Below are 7,500 nucleotides of genomic sequence, written 5' to 3' on the forward strand. Positions count from 1 at the left end.
GTGGCTAGGCCGGGGAGGGGTGCTTAAGTGTGGGTACACAGGTTTGAATGGAGGGCCTGGAGCCTGGTTCTCCTTAACCCTAGCCCTAGCCCCAACCCCAGCCGTAACCCTAACCCCGGCCCCAGCCCTGACTCTAGCCCCAGCCCTTACCCTAACCCAACCTAAACCCTGCCTCCAGCCCTAACCCCAGCCCCAACCCTAACCCTAACCCCAACCCCAACCCCAGCCCCAACCCCCAACCCTAACCCTAACCCTAACCCTAGCCCCAGCCCCAACCCTAACCCTAACCCCAGCTCCAACCCTAACCCTAACCCCAGCCCCCAGCCCCAACCCTGATCCTGCCGGAGGGGCTGGAGCCCGGTTCTCCTTAACCCTAACCCCAGCCCCAACCCTAACCCTAACCCCAGCCCCAACCCTAACCCTAACCCCAGCTCCAGCCCTAACCCCAGCCCCCAGCCCCAAACCGGCCCTAGGGCCTGGAGCCCAGGTTCTCCTCAACCCTAACCCCAGCTCTAACCCTAACCCGGCTGGAGGGCATGGAGCCCGGTTCTCCTTAACCCTAACCCCAGCCCCAACCCTAACCCTAACCCCAGCTCTAGCCCTAACCCCAGCCCCAGCCCAAACCGGCCCTAGGGCCTGGAGCCCGGTTCTCCTTAACCCTAACCCCAGCTCTAACCCTAACCCGGCTGGAGGGCATGGAGCCCGGTTCTCCTTAACCCTAACCCCAGCCCCAGCCCCAAACCTAACCCTAACCCGGCCGGAGGGGCTGGAGCCCGGTTCTCCTTAACCCTAACCCGGGGTCGGCTTGTTTGAGAAAGAAACCCAGGAATCGCCTTCTTTTCCCCGAGTTAAGACGAAATACGGATTTTTGTAAAAAAAAGATTTCCTTGGGCCAAACCAAGTTCAGACTCTTTAGTCCTTCATATATAGCCATTCCGAGTAGGTTCCATGCACAAAACCTCTTTAAATGGCCTTTTTTTTGACAAAGAAACCCAGGAATCGCCTTCTTTTCCCGAGTTAAGACCAAATACGGATTTTTGTTAAAAAATGATTTCCTTGGGCCAAACCAAGTTCAGACTCCTTAGTCCGTTTATGTCTATGTTCATTCTGAGTAGGTTCCATGCACAAACCTCTTTAAATGGCCTTTTTTGAGAGAGAAACCCAGGAATCGCCTTCTTTTCCGAGTTAAGACGAAATACGGATTTTGTTAAAAAATGATTTCCTGGGCCAAACCAAGTTCAGACTCCTTAGTCCGTTATGTCTATGTTCATTCTGAGTAGGTTCCATGCTTAAACCTCTTTAAATTGCCTTTTTTGAGAAAGAAACACCGCAAAAGCTTTCCTTTGCGGAGTGATGTCGTTGCGCAGGGCATGAGTGCCTGGATGTTCTGAGAGGGGAGCAGGGATGAATGCCTGACCGAGGAGAGGTGCTGAAACTCGGCCTGGATGTGTGTCTGTGCGCAGGGCATGAGTGCCTGGATGCTGTGAGAGGGGAGCAGGGATGAATGCTGGACCGAGGAGAGGTGCTGAAACTCGGCCTGGATGTGTGTCTGTGCGCAGGGCATGAGTGCCTGGATGCTGTGAGAGGGGAGCAGGGATGAATGCTGGACCGAGGAGAGGTGCTGAAACTCGGCCTGGGTGTGTGACTGTGCGCAGGGCATGAGTGCCTGGATGCTGTGAGAGGGGAGCAGGGATGAATGCCTGACCGAGGAGAGGTGCTGAAACTCGGCCTGGATGTGTCATTGCGCAGGGCATGAGTGCCTGGATGCTATGAGAGTGGAGCAGGGATGAATGCTGGACCGAGCAGAGGTGCTGAAACTCGGCCTGGATGTGTGTCTGTGCGCAGGGCATGAGTGCCTGGATGCTATGAGAGTGGAGCAGGGATGAATGCTGGACCGAGGAGAGGTGCTGAAACTCGGCCAGGATGTGTGTCTGTGCGCAGGGCATGAGTGCCTGGATGCTATGAGAGTGGAGCAGGGATGAATGCTGGACCGAGCAGAGGTGCTGAAACTCGGCCTGGATGTGTGTCTGTGCGCAGGGCATGAGTGCCTGGATGCTATGAGAGTGGAGCAGGGATGAATGCTGGACCGAGGAGAGGTGCTGAAACTCGGCCAGGATGTGTGTCTGTGCGCAGGGCATGAGTGCCTGGATGCTATGAGAGTGGAGCAGGGATGAATGCTGGACCGAGGAGAGGTGCTGAAACTCGGCCTGGATCTGTGTCTGTGACTGGACGTTATGAGAGGGGAGCAGGGATGAATTCCTGACCGAGGAGAGGTGCTGAAACTCGGCCTGGATGTGTCATTGCACAGGGCATGAGTGCCTGGATGTTCTGAGAGGGGAGCAGGGATGAATGCTGGACCGAGGAGAGGTGCTGAAACTCGGCCTGGATCTGTGTCTGTGACTGGACGTTATGAGAGGGGAGCAGGGATGAATTCCTGACCGAGGAGAGGTGCTGAAACTCGGCCTGGATGTGTCATTGCACAGGGCATGAGTGCCTGGATGTTCTGAGAGGGGAGCAGGGATGAATTCCTGACCGAGGAGAGGTGCTGAAACTAGGCCTGGATGTGTGTCATTGCGCAGGGCATGAGAGACTGGATGCTGTGAGAGGACAAAAGCCGTGAATGCTGTCCGAGCAGAGGTGCTGAAACTCGGCCTGGGTTCTGTTTGTCTGTGCGCAGGGCATGAGTGCCTGGACGTTATGAGAGGGGAGCAGGGATGATTGCCTGACCGAAGAGAGGTGCTGAAACTCGGCCTGGATGTGTGTCTCTGGGCCGGGCATGAGAGACTGGCTGTTGGGAGAGGACGGCAGCCATGAATACTGGACCGAGGAGAGGTGCTGAAACTCGGCCTGGATGTGTGTCTGTGGGCAGGGCATGAGAGACTGGCTGTTGGGAGAGGAAAGCAGCCATGAATGCTGTCCATGCAGAGGTGCTGAAACTCGGCCTGGATTTGTGTCTGTGGGCAGGGCACGAGAGCCTGGATGTTGGGCATGAATCCCAGTTCAGAAAAAGGACCTTTTCTGAAAGAAACACAGGAATCGCCTTCTTTTCCCGAGTTAAGACGAAATACGGATTTTTGTTAAAAAGTGATTTCCTTGGGCCAGAACAAGTTCAGACTCCTTAGTCCTTCATATATACATACATATATATCCATTCTAAGTAAGTTGCTTGCATAAACCTGCACAAACCCGGATAAATGGCCTCTTTTGGGATCAAAACACAGGAATCGCCTTCTTTTCCCGAGTTAAGACGAAATACGGATTTTTGTTAAAAAATGATTTCCTTGGGCCAGAACAAGTTCAGACTCCTTAGTCCTTCATATATACATAGAGATATATCCATTCTAAGTAAGTTCCATGCATAAACCTGCACAAACCCGGATAAATGGCCTCTTTTGGGATCAAAACACAGGAATCGCCTTCTTTTCCCGAGTTAAGACGAAATACGGATTTTTGTTAAAAAGTGATTTCCTTGGGCCAGAACAAGTTCAGACTCCTTAGTCCTTCATATATACATAGAGATATATCCATTCTAAGTAAGTTCCATGCATAAACCTGCACAAACCCGGATAAATGGCCTCTTTTGGGATCAAAACACAGGAATCGCCTTCTTTTCCCGAGTTAAGACGAAATACGGATTTTTGTTAAAAAGTGATTTCCTTGGGCCAGAACAAGTTCAGACTCCTTAGTCCTTCATATATACATAGAGATATATCCATTCTAAGTAAGTTCCATGCATAAACCTGCACAAACCCGGATAAATGGCCTCTTTTGGGATCAAAACACAGGAATCGCCTTCTTTTCCCGAGTTAAGACGAAATACGGATTTTTGTTAAAAAGTGATTTCCTTGGGCCAGAACAAGTTCAGACTCCTTAGTCCTTCATATATACATAGAGATATATCCATTCTAAGTAAGTTCCATGCATAAACCTGCACAAACCCGGATAAATGGCCTCTTTTGGGATCAAAACACAGGAATCGCCTTCTTTTCCCGAGTTAAGACGAAATACGGATTTTTGTTAAAAAATGATTTCCTTGGGCCAGAACAAGTTCAGACTCCTTAGTCCTTCATATATACATACATATATATCCATTCTAAGTAAGTTCCATGCATAAACCTGCACAAACCCGGATAAATGGCCTCTTTTGAGATCAAAACACAGGAATCGCCTTCTTTTCCCGAGTTAAGACCAAATACGGATTTTTGTTAAAAAGTGATTTCCTTGGGCCAGAACAAGTTCAGACTCCTTAGTCCTTCATATATCCATTATAAGTAGGAACCATGCACACACCTCTTTAAATGACCTTTATCCCGGTTCAGAAAAACGCCAAAGTGTCAAAAAGTACCAGGGGCATGAAGCCCGGTTCAGAAAAACGTCAAAGTGTCAAAAAGTACCAGGGGCATGAAGCCCGGTTCAGAAAAACGTCAAAGTGTCAAAAAGTACCAGGGGCATGAAGCCCGGTTCAGAAAAACGTCAAAGTGTCAAAAAGTACCAGGGGCATGAAGCCCGGTTCAGAAAAACGTCAAAGTGTCAAAAAGTACCAGGGGCATGAAGCCCGGTTCAGAAAAACGTCAAAGTGTCAAAAAGTACCAGGGGCATGAAGCCCGGTTCAGAAAAACGTCAAAGTGTCAAAAAGTACCAGGGGCATGAAGCCCGGTTCAGAAAAACGTCAAAGTGTCAAAAAGTACCAGGGGCATGAAGCCCGGTTGAGAAATATTTTCTAAGTGCCAAAAAGTACCAGGGGTGAGAATCCCGGTTCAGAAAATTTTCTAAGTGCCACATAGTACCAGAGGTGAAAAAGTTTATAGTACCAGGGGTGATAAAGTTTGAAAAAATTTCTGTCAGAGAACGGGAAAAGGGGACGATGGGCCGAGTCAGCCCAAGGCCCGCCCCTATTCTCCCACACGACGAGGTTATTAGCAGACGACGAAAACACCATCTGCACGATTTCAGAAACCCAGTTTTCGGAAAAATATCTGAGTACCAGACTGGGACGGTGAATTGATAATCCGAAAGATGACACTTTCCACGGCCTGAAATGATGGAGGAAGGGGGCAAAAGCTCCAGCCTGGCTCCTGGAGGAGGGGTCCAAAGGCAAGAACGTGTGTCCGAGGATGGGTGCAGGAGAGCGGATTCAAGGCGCGGCTGACCGCTGGAAGCTCCAGGCCGGTTCCTGGAAGATGGGAGGCCGACTTTGGCAGAGCATGAGTCCGAGGAAGGTGCTTGAGAGCGGATTCAAGGCGCGGCTGACCGCTAAAGGCTCCAGGCTGGTTCCTGGAAGATGGGAGGCCGGCCTGGAGGAGAATGTGTCCGAGGAAGGTGCTGGAGAGCGGATTCAAGGTGCGGCTGACCGCTGGAAGCTCCAGGCTGGTTCCTGGAAGATGTGAGGCCGACTTTGGCAGAGCATGAGTCCGAGGAAGGTGCTGGAGAGCGGATTCAAGGTGCGGCTGACCGCTGGAAGCTCCAGGCTGGTTCTTTGAAGATGTGAGGCCGGCCTGGAGGAGAATGAGTCCGAGATAGGTGCTGGAGAGCGGATTCAAGGTGCGGCTGACAACTGGAAGCTCCAGGCTGGTTCCTGGAAGATGTGAGGCCGACTTTGGCAGAGCATGAGTCCGAGGAAGGTGCTTGAGAGCGGATTCAAGGTGCGGCTGACCGCTAGAAGCTCCAGGCTGGTTCCTGGAAGATGGGAGGCCGACTTTGGCAGAGCTTGAGTCCGAGGAAGGTGCTGGAGAGCGGATTCAAGGTGCGGCTGACCGCTGGAAGCTCCAGGCTGGTTCTTTGAAGATGTGAGGCCGGCCTGGAGGAGAATGAGTCCGAGATAGGTGCTGGAGAGCGGATTCAAGGTGCGGCTGACCGCTGGAAGCTCCAGGCTGGTTCCTGGAAGATGTGAGGCCGACTTTGGCAGAGCATGAGTCCGAGGAAGGTGCTTGAGAGCGGATTCAAGGTGCGGCTGACCGCTAGAAGCTCCAGGCTGGTTCCTGGAAGATGGGAGGCCGACTTTGGCAGAGCATGAGTCCGAGGAAGGTGCTGGAGAGCGGATTCAAGGTGCGGCTGACCGCTAGAAGCTCCAGGCTGGTTCCTGGAAGATGGGAGGCCGACTTTGGCAGAGCTTGAGTCCGAGGAAGGTGCTGGAGAGCGGATTCAAGGTGCGGCTGACCGCTGGAAGCTCCAGGCTGGTTCTTTGAAGATGTGAGGCCGGCCTGGAGGAGAATGAGTCCGAGATAGGTGCTGGAGAGCGGATTCAAGGTGCGGCTGACCGCTGGAAGCTCCAGGCTGGTTCCTGGAAGATGTGAGGCCGACTTTGGCAGAGCATGAGTCCGAGGAAGGTGCTTGAGAGCGGATTCAAGGTGCGGCTGACCGCTAGAAGCTCCAGGCTGGTTCCTGGAAGATGGGAGGCCGACTTTGGCAGAGCATGAGTCCGAGGAAGGTGCTGGAGAGCGGATTCAAGGTGCGGCTGACCGCTAGAAGCTCCAGGCTGGTTCCTGGAAGATGGGAGGCCGACTTTGGCAGAGCTTGAGTCCGAGGAAGGTGCTGGAGAGCGGATTCAAGGTGCGGCTGACCGCTGGAAGCTCCAGGCTGGTTCTTTGAAGATGTGAGGCCGGCCTGGAGGAGAATGAGTCCGAGATAGGTGCTGGAGAGCGGATTCAAGGTGCGGCTGACCGCTGGAAGCTCCAGGCTGGTTCCTGGAAGATGTGAGGCCGACTTTGGCAGAGCATGAGTCCGAGGAAGGCGCTGGAGAGCGGATTCAAGGTGCGGCTGACCGCTAGAAGCTCCAGGCTGGTTCCTGGAAGATGGGAGGCCGACTTTGGCAGAGCTTGAGTCCGAGGAAGGTGCTGGAGAGCGGATTCAAGGTGCGGCTGACCGCTGGAAGCTCCAGGCTGGTTCTTTGAAGATGTGAGGCCGGCCTGGAGGAGAATGAGTCCGAGATAGGTGCTGGAGAGCGGATTCAAGGTGCGGCTGACCGCTGGAAGCTCCAGGCTGGTTCCTGGAAGATGTGAGGCCGACTTTGGCAGAGCATGAGTCCGAGGAAGGTGCTTGAGAGCGGATTCAAGGTGCGGCTGACCGCTAGAAGCTCCAGGCTGGTTCCTGGAAGATGTGAGGCCGACTTTGGCAGAGCATGAGTCCGAGGAAGGTGCTGGAGAGCGGATTCAAGGCTCGGCTGTCCGCTAGGAGCTCCAGGCTGGTTCTTTGAAGATGTGAGGCCGGCCTGGAGGAGAGTGTGTCCGAGATAGGTGCTGGAGAGCGGATTCAAGGCGCGGCTGACCGCTGGAAGCTCCAGGCTGGTTCCTGGAAGATGGGAGGCCGACTTTGGCAGAGCATGAGTCCGAGGAAGGTGCTGGAGAGCGGATTCAAGGCGCGGATGACCGCTGGAAGCTCCAGGCTGGTTCCTGGAAGATGGGAGGCCGACTTTGGCAGAGCATGAGTCCGAGAAAGGTGCTTGAGAGCGGATTCAAGGTGCGGCTGACCGCTAGAAGCTCCAGGCTGGTTCCTGGAAGATGG

Source organism: Odontesthes bonariensis, unplaced genomic scaffold, assembly GCF_027942865.1.
Source record: "Odontesthes bonariensis isolate fOdoBon6 unplaced genomic scaffold, fOdoBon6.hap1 scaffold_234, whole genome shotgun sequence".
NCBI lineage: Eukaryota > Metazoa > Chordata > Actinopteri > Atheriniformes > Atherinopsidae > Odontesthes > Odontesthes bonariensis.